This window comes from Phasianus colchicus, chromosome 10 (assembly GCF_987193195.1).
Source record: "Phasianus colchicus chromosome 10, bPhaCol1.hap1.1, whole genome shotgun sequence".
Taxonomy (NCBI): Eukaryota; Metazoa; Chordata; class Aves; order Galliformes; family Phasianidae; genus Phasianus; species Phasianus colchicus.
The window spans coordinates 24,134,760-24,149,055 of NC_143445.1; the positions used below are offsets into that span (position 1 = coordinate 24,134,760).

General features: G+C 39.4%; 1 long non-coding RNA gene across 2 annotated transcripts in view; it reads left to right on the forward strand.

The window, feature by feature from the left end:
* LOC149916673 (uncharacterized) overlaps nucleotides 1-10,894 on the forward strand; it is a 140,456-nt gene extending 129,562 nt beyond the window's left edge. For both annotated transcript variants that reach the window (XR_016469825.1, XR_016469826.1), the window contains 2 exons: nucleotides 8,520-8,632; nucleotides 10,453-10,894. This is a non-coding gene — a long non-coding RNA (uncharacterized LOC149916673). The remainder of the gene's footprint in view (nucleotides 1-8,519; nucleotides 8,633-10,452) is intronic.
* The last annotated feature ends 3,402 nt before the right edge of the window (nucleotides 10,895-14,296 follow it).

Genomic DNA, 14,296 nt, shown 5'->3' on the forward strand with positions numbered 1-14,296 from the left:
TGATTCCAGCCATGCTGTGCAGAGTATTTCCTTTGGGCAGCTTCTCCAACATGTCCACATAATAATAGTTGTGGGACAGCCCAGAAACAGCCCTGGAACTGTCCTCATTTCCTGTTGAGCTCTGGGATGCTGAGCAGTTTAAATTCCTGAAAGCTGAGAAAGGATTGAGGGGAGGCCAGGCCAGTGCCTTGGTTCAGCAGGGAGTATTTTAATCACTGCCTGGAGGGCACTGACACACTGCTTGCCAGAGGCGTTTATTATAAAAAGTAGATACAAATATAGAAGATGGTATTTATGAGAGGTGAAGGATGTCGTGGTTTGAACCATTACCTCTTTAAAGATGTATCGGATTCAGACTGAAGCAACCTGTGAAATAATTACTCTGGTAAAGATAGTTAAAAAATGGATATGAAGTTAATTATGGAGGCAGTCAAATTCAGAAGGGCTGGAATAGGAAAGGGACCGCTTGAAAATGTACATCTATTTGGGCTGAATGCTCAGCTCAGAAAATCCAATTATTCTTGAGCCAATGCCATGTGAGGAACTTGACGATTGCGAGGGAACTACCCCTGCGTTTAAGCCCGGCTATGTGGCTGAGCATCTTCCTGAGCAGGTCTTGTAGAGATGCAGTGTGCTCAGAAAACATTCTGACTACTTAGACTGCAGATTGTAGAACAAATATTGTTTGGTGGAATTAACTGTACAAAAAGGTGAAAGGTTTTCAGGAGAACGTCGTTGAGTTGTCGTTATTAAAATTGATCCTCAGCCTTTTCATTACAGCAAACGCTTCATTGGAGGTAGAGGTTGTGGCTGTTATAAAAGAACAGTAGAATGGGAGTTTTGGTTTCATACCCCAAAGCATAAGCAAAATATAATAAATATCAGAAAATATTTTTGGTTAAAGAAAGCTAAAACACCTTGTGTACTTACTGTGCCAAGCTCCTAAAGCACTTTTGTCTAAAACTGGGAGAGAGACTGAGAGAGAAAATGTTTCCTCCGCAACTCTTTAGCTCTGTCTCCATGCAACAGATATTATTCTCCTGCTTTGGAAACTGCTGTTCTCATAATAGACCATGTTCTTATCTTAGTTCTACTTTTGTAATTTCAAACTCATCCTTCTGGAATCAAAGGAGTAATTTAGGTATGTATTTGTAAAGGCATATTTTTAATTATATGCATGTATGTTAAAAAACAAACACATTGTTGATACATTAGGTGAAACCCTTGCTCCACTACAGATCATTTTTCCAATACTTTTGACACAATCAGGATCTTCCCATGTTATTTCTGTAGATCTGTAAGGAATATCCAGATGATCCAAGTTTCCTTACACCTTGGAAATGAAAACCAAACAATTAATCCATTTCAGGAAAAAGAAAATGCACTTTCCTTTCTAAAAATAATTTCCCATTCCATCAGTGACTTCATTTTAGTACAGGATGCTTAATTTTATTTCAGAATATGAGATGGGTTTACTTGTAATTCAGGTTCATGTAGGGTTGCTCTAAGCCCCTGAGCATCGCTGTGAATGATTGCATTCATTAGCATTGGAGCTATATATTTCCTGGAAGCAACTTTTGCAAGATTAGCAATCAAGGAAGAGTTTTGTTATTTTTTTCACCTTTTACAAACTTCCATTTATGTACAAGGCACTTAGACATTCCTGAAGAATTACAGTCTACCCCTTGAGATACCAATTGTCAATTAATTCGATTTGGTTCAAACGCTGATTTATGTTCTGAGAATGAGTCATTTCTCATTTAGCTACAGAACGCTTCACGTTCCACTTCAAACATGGAAGAAGTAGTTCACAGTAAATATTATCTCCTCTTTAAACTTCTTATACTGATAGCATGCTTTGAATGCTGGGACTGCACAGTTATTCTTTTTCTAACTGAAATCTATCTTGTAGATATATCTGCACAATGTACACCATAAAATGTTAAACTTAGTGGAAGACGATACAGCATATAAAATACAGTAACCTTGTTATGGTTAGCTGTGAATTTGCCACTGGCTGAAACTTCATTAGCTATCTTAGTCTTGCATACATTGCTGATGAGAAGCTAACTAAAGGAATGGAATTTGAAGAATTATTTTATTATCTTATTTCAATTTTAATCTATTATTTTTCTATGTAGTTTAAAATTCAGGAGAAAATATCCTCAGTCTGAGCTGGGTCCTTTCCTTCATCAGTTAACCTTTTTTCTTCTAATTGTGAAGAATCAGGCAACCAAAATCCAACTGTTTCAGTATCTCTGGAATCGAGTCATACCTGCCTCCTCTTCTAATCTCTAGCTATTCCTTCTTTTCTCTCTTTTTTTTTTTTTTTTGGCTCCAGAATGTTCTTATCTTCATTTTGCTTTGTTTTCTTAGTAAAATCCCCACTCAAGGCGGAATGCTGTTTGGCAGCACTGTGTACTAACCCAGCCTCCTCCAGTGCTGTCTGCTGCTCTCTGCGATGTGATGCAGGAGGGACTGAAATGACAAAGCAGCAGATCATTCTGAGTAGATGTTTCCCTTCCCTAGGGCTCCTCTAATCTTTGTTTGTCAGATGGCGTTTGCCTGTCTTCTACTTTTTATTGGGGGTTTCCTATAGGAAGGTGAAATTTTAGAGATAGGACATGAAATACAGCACACACACAAGCTGAAGTGTAATTACATGCTTTAATTTTTCCAGGTATGAATTTCAATCTTGAAAGATGTTTTCCTGTGTTCTAACAAATACATGTAGATGCCAGGAGGCCTTTGAACACAGGGAGAAAATATTAACTGGCAAAATAGCACTGAGTGGCTCTGGCATTATCATGGTGTATCGTCAGTCTTACTTAGAAAGTTGGCAGCAACTTTTGATGTGATTATCACTGGTATTCAAATGAAGGCATAACATAGACCTCTTTGGTTTAAAAAAAAAAAAAAAAGAAGAAAAAAAAAAGAAGTAAAATGTGTGGCACAAACTTGTCTAACCTTATAGGAGGCCCCTGCTGACACGGTAGCAATGAGTACAGGAGGGCAGAGCCCATCTTTTCTGTCATGCTGTGTCCAAAGACAGAACACCATGTAAAATGTATGTGATGATGCATGTGCTGATCCTATATAAGAAGCTGCAGTGCAAAAGATGAACTGGTGAATTGGGTGAAGGATTTCTTATGTATATTTATGTATGTTATAGCTCAGTCTGTTCAGGCAAGTTTTTCATCTGTTAATGAATAGTAACTCAGTATCTGAATACAGAGACATTGAAAGTAAACTTCAGTGTAGTCTGGCCACTGCTACTGTACAATAGACAGTGGTAACCCAGAGACCAGCTGGGATCCTCATGAGAGCATCCCATTCTGCAGCATCCCCCTCCAAACTTCTCCTGCCATAGTGGATGCTACTCTCACTTATAGATGGCCGAACACAAAGTCATCTGCTGCTCCTGGAGGTGAGGGAGCTGCAGCAGCCCTCAGCCCCTGTGTGCTCAGTGAGGGTTGTGCTGCCTTGCTGTGGCCCTGCAGGCTCCTGGCTGGTGGCAGCACCTCTCACACTGCATTCAGACATGCTTTGCAAAACATATATAAAGGCTAAAAGATCAAAACTGCTGTAGGTAGAGCCCAGCACCCAATTTACTGCCTGTTTTTCTTTCTTCTCTAAATCGTACTGTATTTAGATTTACACGTTGATGAGTAAGATAACTGAAATCATTAACTTATAGGAACAGAAAAATCACACCAGATTGTTTAACTCAATTAATCAGAAGTAACTCTCACAACAGATTGGAGTGTTAGAACAAAAAAGAATGACATCCCTGCTCGCATCTTCCTGTGGTGCAGCATGCAGATGGTCATCTAAATCTTAAACTGTCAGAGAGCAAAAGGACTTCAGCAGAGCTGCGTTCATCAGCGACTGCAGTCAGTGCATGGCAGCTGCTGAGGTTGAGCCCATGAGAACAGCGGCTGATCCCCTGACAGTGAGAGTGAATAACTGAGCAGCAGCCCTGACCAGTGCTGTGCTCTGGCTTTACTGTATTTGCCAAAAGCTGCCTTAGGTCTATAGCTCAGTTTCTGGGGATTTCTCTTACTGTCTGCCTTTCCTCAGGGCTGAGGGAAAAACCCTGTGCTATGTATATGTGGCAATTCACACAAGCTGAAGTGAGCTCTCGTTTTTCTCCTTTCCCAGAATTTGTGACCGTAGCTCTGAATGGGAGTTCCTACAATCTGATATAGAAACACCTTGCTGGGGGAATAGGTGCTGTAATCTGTGCTTAAATTTAGTTTTAGTGCTGTGTGCCCTTGCTTGCTCCTCTGGCAGTTGTTGAAGCTTAGCTGATTGATTTCTCAGCTGGTGAGCAGACATCTGGAGAGAAGACATTGATCTCTGAAAAGCTGCTCACATTATGTGCTAGGACAATAAGCAGCTTAATTCAGGGTTTCAGAGGTACCCATGAATGAAGTCGGGGGCTCTGTCACTCCAGCCCCCTGCTATCAGTCATGATGTTAAGAGAGTGAATCTCTCTCCTCTTTTTTTCTTCAAGATGTTGATGTAACTTGGGAAAACAGGTTATTGTGATCACAGAAGCTTTTTATTTTTAGGTTTGAATTCTATTCAGCCCCTCTTTTTCCCTTTCTTCCCCCTTCCCACACTCTTTCCACAAACTGCTCTTAGAGTGCATATAAGAGAATGAATAATGTTAAGAGGAGTATAACGTAATTATACACTTGCTACCCTCCTCTCCAAAACAGCCTAACATATCACACTCCTTTATTCTCTAATTCTCTTTATTCAGTGGAGGCTCTGGTGTCTGTGTGTGTGTGAGGACTGTCTTGTTTTGATATAGGGATTTTCTTGTATTCTCTGTTTTCGTGCTACAGAAGGCAACATTAGACCAATACATCATAGTTATGAGCAGAGAGGACCAGGGCTGATCAGTGCCCTGACATTGATATACTGTGCTTTTAAGGGCAGGAGTACTTGTGTGCAATAAACTTATTCACCTTCAGTATAATTTCAGTCTGTTTCTTTTTTGTGACATGTGTCTGTGATCATCTGAGTGGGGAAGAAATCAAACCCCTTTGGAATGAAGCTGCTTTTTTTAAAATTTATCACAGTGAACTGCTTTCAAAAGAAAACAGAGGAGATAGGAAATACAGCTGCAGTTGATAACAGGAGATCAGATTTGTTTAAACACAGCTGGAAACAGCATTGGAGAAGAAGACAGTGCTTTGAAATATTTTTTATAGTCAAAGCCAGGAGCTGCAGAACTTCCCAAACAAATTAAGTCCTGCAGGCTGACGTGCTTTGTGCACTAACTTTCAGGAATGTTTGCAGTATGTCTTAATGCTGCTGCTGCTACCTGCCAGTGTTACTGCCTTGCGCTTCTTGTCGTGTCAAAAATGTTATTCTTTTGCTGGTCAGATCAGTAAATGGTAACAATCTCACTTGTCCCCATGTTCCATTTCTAGCCAGTCACAGTGAATTTGTTTCCTTGTGTTTATATTTCTGCCTTTTGATTTTCTTCATAGACCTTCATGGTCCCAATCGTATGATATCTACAAACAAGTACCTGTGGTGTACTTCTCTCGCAGAGCAAAGGGCAGAGACCCTCAGCTCTAATGTGGGATTACATTTTCTTTCTGTCTACCAAGGCAATTTTCTGTTTACTCATTATGGTAGCGTTCAGACTTGGATTGCTTTTTGCTTGAATTGCAAATAGTGGCTGCCAACAATAAGCTTTGTAGCTGGCTGGAAAATGTGAAAATGCAAAGGCAAAGTTGCATATTTTATTTTACATCTGAAAATGCTGAAATTTCAGGCAAGTTTCTATGTCAGTAACATAACGAGTCCTCATAGAAACCTGGATAAGAGGAACATGGAAGTATCTCCCATGTTTGCTAAAGGGCTCCCAGGCCTCAGCTGCTGCTTTTACAGATCTCTGTTTCCTGTCAGAGAGTGGACCAGAAATGGTCCCAATCCAGTGGTGAAGGATCTGTGTGACCCTGTGATCATTTCTGCACCATGTGCTAAGGAGCCATTGCTCACTGGATAATTCTAATGTGGGAGAGTAAAACGCTGTTAAGATTTCTGATTAGCCCTTCTGTAGAACAAACCCCTGCCATGCCATTTGGGTGACAATAGCAGGGGCCTGTTGTGATTACCCAGTGATGGGTTGGAAATAGTGGGTTTCTGATTTTTTTAGTGCCACCTGTGACTCTAAAGCAAAGCATAATCTTGCTCGGATAACCTTGGTTTCCTCTGCCTCAGTTGCCCAGTTTGTGAGTGACAACGTAATCACTGTTACCCTAACAAGGTATTTACGTACAGGGATTCAGGACAGTGCAGAGGAGGAAAGAAGTCTTTGTGGCTTTTACTGGAATGTAGTACAGATGAGGCTAGACAGTAATGTGTTATCTGAAAGGCTTCTATGCCTTGCTGCCTTAGAGACAACTGAGCTCTAGCACATGCACAGCTGATCTTGACAGCATGTCTCTTTATCTATTAAGTATCATTTACCCTGCAGGTTGACTGAGAACGCTGTGCTGGGGAGTGCAGTTTCATTGCGAGAGCATTGATCAAAAGGATTTTCTTTTAATGCAAACAGACAAGATACAGAGTATATATGAATGTAAAATTTAGAACTCTAACACTAAAAAACTTCTTTTCTATTAGAAGATAAAATTGCTTCACTAGAGCAGTGGTGAAGGATGTTTGAACTCTGCTCTATACAACTTCCAGGGAGACAGTGCAGTAACGTGGTACCTCTGGTGCATGTGGAATTGGAGTACATCACTGACCATTAAAAAAACATCAGCATTAGGCACTGTCCTTTTAAAGCAGAAGTGTGGTTTTTCCAGTCCTCGTGCTAGAGTTGGTTCTAGGGAGAGCTGGGCTTGTCTCCTGTCTCTGCCGTGAATAGTATGATGTAAGCAAGGATGTACTTCAGCTTTCTATAAAATAGAATATTAAACCAGATGAAAACTTTGATCTTTATCCCCCTTCTGTGTTTGGGGGAAGTGGCTGTCTTTGTGTGTTTGCACAGTGTCTAGCATGGTAGGGTCACACGTTTGGGTGGTGACCACAGTGAAAATAATTCAGTAATAGTAATACAGTGAAAGTTTCCATTCATCTGCATGATGAAATTTCTTGAAGTAAGAAAACATTATCTGAGAAAGTTCTTTGTAATTGGATACAACTGTCTGCAAGGACATGTGTTCTAGAGCTCACATGTTTCTAGACCATACTTAGGTTAAAATCTGAACTGCTTTTTCTGCTCTTCAGAGTAAGAGCATTTCAGTGCTTTGTTACTCATCCTAAGGGAGAATATACTTTAGTCTCCATTAGAGTCACAGGCTGTACTGCTGTTGTAGTCATGAGATTTTTTTATCACTGTATTACTAATATGTTTTAATAAGAATATTAGTTTACATTACTGTTAAGCTTCCTTAATTACTTATTATAATAATTATAGGGAATATTACCACCTTGTGTGACTCATAAGCAAAACCAGCTCCTATTCAATGTGATCTAGGGTCATGCTTTCACCACACCCTTATTTCCATGTTCAAAAAGGGAGTTATATGGGCCTTAAATGCTCTGTTAGAGATGCCCCCACAGCAGGGCTAGTGCAGTGGGGAGGATATGGCAAAGATGCTTTTGGGTGGTTGAAGTGTAAAAGGATGCAGCTCATGCCAATAGCAACTTGTCTTAGCATGGTGCTATGGCACTTTGGGAAATAGAGTGATCCTTAAAGTAGCAAGGAGAGAGTGATATTACATGACTTACATATATGGTAACTGCCCACTACCCCTATTTATTGGGCTTGTGATACTGGCTACTTACATGCTTCAGTGAGCACCTGCAAACAGTACAGCTTCATGAGAGCTGCACAGTGTTTGAATTCATCCAATCTTCCCCTGAATCAAGGGAGCACTCTGCAAACGGAGCTGTACTGCTTCCACTGCTAGAGCAAATTTGTTCAGATCAATATTGCATCGCACAGTGTGGACACAGAATCTCTCCATATCATTTAACAAAATAACCTTCTTGATATTTAAAGGTACCAGATTTGGGCTCCAAAGAGGTTCCAACTTTTTTTTTTTTCCAACAGTGTAAAAATTTTCTGCCTGAAATTTTCCAGCGTCTCTACTCAAGGACAGGATGTTGTAGCTCCCTCTAATATTCATTTCTCAGCCGAGGCTCCTGGATTGTGTCAGTGGGGAAGATGAGGACATCAGTTGACTGAGAACTGGATGGAAGCCATAAGCCCACATCACATACGCCATGAGACAGCTTTGAAATTTGGCACACTGTCAAGTCAGGACATCACTGATCTTGCACTAGTGTGATGACATTTCACCCTAACAAGTCTCTGAGCTACTTAAACTCAGCTTTAAAAAGTCAATGGGTAACCATCCTTATTCATTCTTTAATGCTGATTCTCTACTATCTTGTCACTGATATTGAAGTAATATTTTGTGAGCTTAATTAGTATTAAAATTAATGTTGCTTATAAGTCTATGTCATCTTTTCTTGTTTTCCAGATATCTCCCGCATAGCTAATGGATGTAAACTTCATATTTGCCCTCTTAAAATACAGATTTAAAAGGCAGAAATCGTGACAAAGAAATTGACTTATCCATCAGAACTCCGAGTGGTAAGAAGCTTCACTTTTAATGTTTTCGTTTTGCTGTGTAGTTAAGACCTTAAATCAGAACACCTCATTTAACTCACAAAATTAGATTGATTTCAACACAACTCAGTAAAGAACATCTGTGGCTATGCCCAATATACTATTAGAGTGTATCTACCAAATGAAGGGACTGTATGTGGTATTTAATTTGAGAGATGCCTGCAGTGCAGTTATACTTTTTTCTCATGCTTAATATAATAAAGTATGTGGATGTTTCAAGTACATCATGCACTTAACTCTTCTTTTTGCCATAATGGCTGTGAAACTCAAACTAGAGAATTTATTCTGTGAAAGGCAGAGAGGTTCTTGTATTTGTGATACCTGTGTACATCTGAGCATTTCTTCCTTGGGAATATTTGAATTTATTTAAATATAAACAGCTTGAATTTGAGCTGGTTTAAGTCCTCCCCAAAGCCTGAGTAGTGAATATATTTTAGATCTCTTCTTTCTGAAGCGAAGATGATCTTACTGGAGTTGCCGAGGTAGTGCAAGAACTTTCATCTCTTGCCTGATGAGAAACAGGCAGTGCCATGGGTTGGTTGTGATTATTTAATCTCTTCCAGCAGTTTGTTAAAAGGGGCATTTTCACTCATATGTGAAGGGTAATTTCTGAAGGTACTGTCAGAGAATGCTCTTTAATATTTCATGGCTGGGGAAGCAGTCTGAAACACAGAACACAAGCACTTGCATGACCACAGTCCTTAAAGTCTGTAAATGTTTTCAGAGGTAATATAGGAGAAGCAGACAGAGAATTTAGAGATGGCCTGTTGCAGCATTAAAGAGATGCACAAAGGTTGAAGGTTTTGTGGCTGCAGTAGCCAATTACAGGAAACATGGAGAGGAAAATAAAGAAATACGGAAAATCCTTTGTTCACTATGAAGTGTCTGATTGTTGTCTAGTATGGCTGCTGTTATTTAAATGAAGATGAAAAGCATTTCTGGTGTCACTCAAAGATTACTGGAAAAGGTTCTCTCAGAAAGTCATTTATGAAAGATAGGGATGTGGGGAGAAATGTGTTTAACAATGCTCACTTTAAAGAGATACTGGAATTAAATGGACTGGGTTGAACTCTGGGGACAGTTTCTGGCAAGAATACTGAAGCCACTTCAAAAAATTTGAAGTCAAAGAGCTTTGGCTACATGTGAGTAAATGGAAAATATGATATGTAACCTGCTAAACTGGTGGATTAGGTAATAAACATCTACAAACTGATGGCTCGGTCAGTGGCTTGGAAAAGATAGATGGTATTCTTGGAAGTTCAGTTCAAAGTACAGCTACAACTGAAACTAGGCAGTTACGTATAGAACAAGAGAGGGTAATAACATTATCCTCTTGGGATAAAGTTCACTGGGAACACTGGGAACTGGACCATAAAATGACTGAAAATAGGAACCATATTGGTTCAGCTGCAGAAATCAGTAGCTACTGAACCTTCCTATGCAGAGAGTAATGTCAGGATTCTGTGATTAAGATCAATTACTGACTAGGCAGCTCACCATCTGGAGGAGGAAAACCTTTCATTCTCTCTAAGCTTATGTATCTCAGTTTTTAGTTATGAAAAGTTCAGCCAATCTGAGTTTTCAAATTGTTCAGTGTGTTCAGTAACTCAGCCACCTCTGTAGGTTTCTGTTTAGAAAGATTAAAACAGAGATAATTATTTATTATTAATATGTTTATCGAAATTCTAAAGTAATTCATCTTTGGGACTGTACAGAGATCTCAGTGGGGGAAATCTGTGTGTTATCTTTATTTTTAATCTGAAGTTGTAATATTTTTTTTCCAGGATTCTGATAGTTTCATCCCTAAAACTTATCAAGTGCAGCCCTTCTGTGTTGTTTCAGTCAATCTGACTGTGACAATGCACAGGGCCAAATCCAGTGTTATGTGGGTGGAGTGATGACGTGGAGGATTCTGGCCAAGGCTCTTGCTGCTGTGTTGTAGAATCTCATGACCTTTTTTAAGCTTAAATTGGAAACCAGCCTTCTGAGACAATGAATTTCAGTCAAGAATAGTCCCCATCCTCATTTCCCAGAAGGGCTACATGAAACGCATCTGAACGGTTTGACTGTGTACCCTCTTTTAGTTTCTGTTGTTTTTGTTTCTATGACAAAGACTTCACATCCATCAGGACCAAAAGGACTCCACTGCTGATAAACCTGAATGCCAAAATGCTGAGGGTGAAGTAGTTCACCTCTTTTCTCGTGGCTTTATAAAGGCAATATCTAAACTGTCTGTGGGATGAAATCCTCTCGTTTTTTTCTTTTTTTTCTTCTTTTTCTCCCCACCTTTCTCAAAAGCACTGAGGGACTTAGGACTACATTCCCAAATACAAAACTTTAAGGCTTCTGTCTTGAACTTTGAATTCAAATCCATCTCTGCTGACCTTTGATGTTCTGTACTAGAGAAGCTGGAGGTGGGTTGTCACCAGTAAAGGTACTCTCTGGATGGTGTTCTGGAGCTTAGTGCTCACTGACATGGGTTTTATGCATAGAGGTAGCTGAGAAACAAGCAGGGTTATGAAGAGAGTAGAAAGGAATGGCTCAAATGAACGAAGTGCTTTGTCATGTAAGAGCTGCACTCAGCCATGAGCCTTTAGCTTCTCTTCCCTGTAAGTGACTAAGGAACGGTAGGGAGCCCCATTACTTCCCTGTATGTGGGCTACTTTATCTTCATAAATAGGAAAGGGGCCAATACCAGATTGCTATTCTCCTGCTATGCAGGAAGGCAAGAGGTGGGAAAAAGCATGTGAAAAATACTGCATCTTGATGTTGTTTTTCATTCTTCTATGTAAATTTATTTGCTGCTGTTTCTTTATTTGTTCAAGTAAGCCACAGGGGGAAAAAAAAAAAAAAAGAACGAAAAGAAAGAAAGCAAGCTGCTAGGGAAGGAGCCAAAGCTGCTTTCCACCAAAAGTAGGAGATAGCTCAGATTAATGAGATCACATTTTGATTCTTAATCTGCTCAAGTTATATTGCACAAACCTGTTAATACCTCTTGTACTGAGCTGTAAGTAAAATGATGTGCTGATCAGAATAACTTTATGGGCAGCAGTTTCAGTTCAGAGGCTGCACAGGCAGCTGTGATGAAAATGCAGAGACTGCCTTGCATCAATTGTTCTTGAAAAATATTTCCAATATTTGTTACCAGGAGCAAACAAGCTTTTATGCACTAAGGGTGTAATATGAACTAGTCTGAGTTATGAGCACCTTCCAAGAAAAAAAAAATTGATCCCCAAAGCACTATATTTTAATAAACAGTTTCCTTCCACTGTCAAAATGAAATCTCCCTGGTTTTATATTTTTATTGCACATTCTCTACCAGCCGAGAGAATATCAGCATTCTGCCGAATTGAGCTTTAGCAAAGCTATCGCTTCCAAACTTGTTATATTCTATTGCATCCAATATTAATAAAAGCTGGTAAGAAGAGAAATATGGATTGAATGAACAAGCTGTTTATAAACCTCAGGAAATTTTCAATTAAAACATCTAATCTTCAAAATGCACAACCAGCTTTCAAAAGATAGAAACATGAGAAATACGGGCTTAGTATTTTAAAATTCTCATATCTCTTACTGAATGTTTACTTGGTTTTTTTGTGATTACAGAGGCTCTTCTTCATAGAAAAAAGGTTGGAGCTTTCTGTCAAAAAAAGATGTAAAGGAGAGTAGTGAAATAAAAGGAAAGAAAAAGAAAGCAAGTTGACTCTGGGGAGATGAAGGCATTGTTTTAGTCAATCGGCCATTTGTGGCTGTTTATCAGATATACTTATTGTATTGTCCAAAAGACACACTTCCATATATTTTTTTCTGCCCGATAAGACAATAATGATGATGATGCATCTTCAGGTAAATGAGTTGGGCGTTATTCCAGATCTCCAGGATTGAGCATGAAATGATCCACCTGGATTGCTAACAGGTCATTTGTATTAATGAGATAGTGGTTTACATCTTAGTTTGCGTTAGTAGACAGTGCTTTTAGTTTCTCAGATACCAAATATGCTACGTGTTAAGGATGACAGCGACCTATTGTATAACAAAGATTTTTGCTGAGTGTGAATTTAGTGTGAATTGTAGGTGATAAAACTGAACACTGCAGTATGGTATGACACAGTTCAGACTTGGGGCATAGCCACATAAAGGTGTCCAAATTATTAAGGCCAAGTTTGTCTTCTAAAGCAGTTGTATTGCCTTCAGACCTGCTGTATGTGCACCATCTTGCCACAAGAGTTCCTGTCACAGGCTTTCCATTAGGGACTGGACTTGATGCATCTTCACTACATCATCTTTCACAAATGGAAAGAATCCTCATAGTTTTGTTTGCATTCACCACAGTAACAATCAGCGTAAGCCTGTTTTGGTTTGGACTAGACGATCTCCAGAGATCCCTTCCAACCCCTACAACTTTGTGATTCTGTGTTACTTATGAAACATTAAATCATTCAGGATGACTGGAATTGAGTCTTCCTGATGTGCTCCCAGTAAGAGTTCAGCCTTGGTTCACAGATGCATTCCTAGCATTTATTCAATCTTCGGAGCAAGGAAAGAAACCAAGACAACTGGAGATTGTCTTAAGCATCAGCAAAACTTAAAGATTTTGTAGAGTTTCAGGGTGGAGTGTTGATTGGTTTCAGGGTGGAGTGTTGATTGGATTCAGTGGACTTTGGGTTGAGTTCAGTTTGACGCTCGGGAGTAAGCTGGAACACCTGTGACCTGTATCATTTGTTACAGAAATTAGCATATACAGGATTTGAGTTGTAGTCAAAAGCATATAAGGCATGCTAATATAATGAAATAAAAATATATGCAGCCTAGATTCTTGCTGCTTTAGATTCATTTCAGTGCAACAGAATAAAATACACATTAGCATGTAACATATTTCAAAGCAAATATTAATTATATCCTTAATCTAGTGAGTTTATCCTGTTTTGTATCATAATGCTTTGCATATTTTCTGTCCTTAGAGGTGAGGCTGTTGTTGTATAACAGCAACAGAAGGATCTAAATAATCCATTTGGATCAGATTGCTTGAGGCAGGTAATTGTAGCAGAGGCAAACATGAAGACTGACAGCTGCCATGGTCAGGAATGGTTAATAAGGACTGCGTTAATGGCTGTTTCTGTCTTTTTTAGCTCTTTTAAGTTCTTTTAGCTGCATCAGCTTGAGTTATAGCAATTCACAGGACACCCAAGCAAGGTGAAGTGTCAGCTTAGAGATGGAGTGTTGGCTTGGTAACTTAATTTTAAAACAGATTTTTTTTAAGCTTTCCTTACAAAAGCAAATTGGGATCTAAATGAATTTCTCCACTTTTCTAGGAGCTTGAGGCTACTGTGGGCGACTTCTATGTTTAAACTGCCCTAGTCAGCACAGTAGCAGGTTACTGCTGTTGAAAACTGGGCAATTATCTGGTTCCATGAGCAAGAAATACTCTATACACTGCAAATCTGTCTAATTTGATTAGGAAAACTGGAGTGAAGGCGTTCTGCCATTCTTTACCTGGGGGCTAGGTGCTTCTAAATATCCTTTCTAAGTTCTGCTTAAAACTTCTTTCATTCCTACCTGTTTCTCCTTGTTTCAACTCGAGCACTACTGCCATCTCTCTTCTGCCTCCACAAAGGAAGCACACATGGA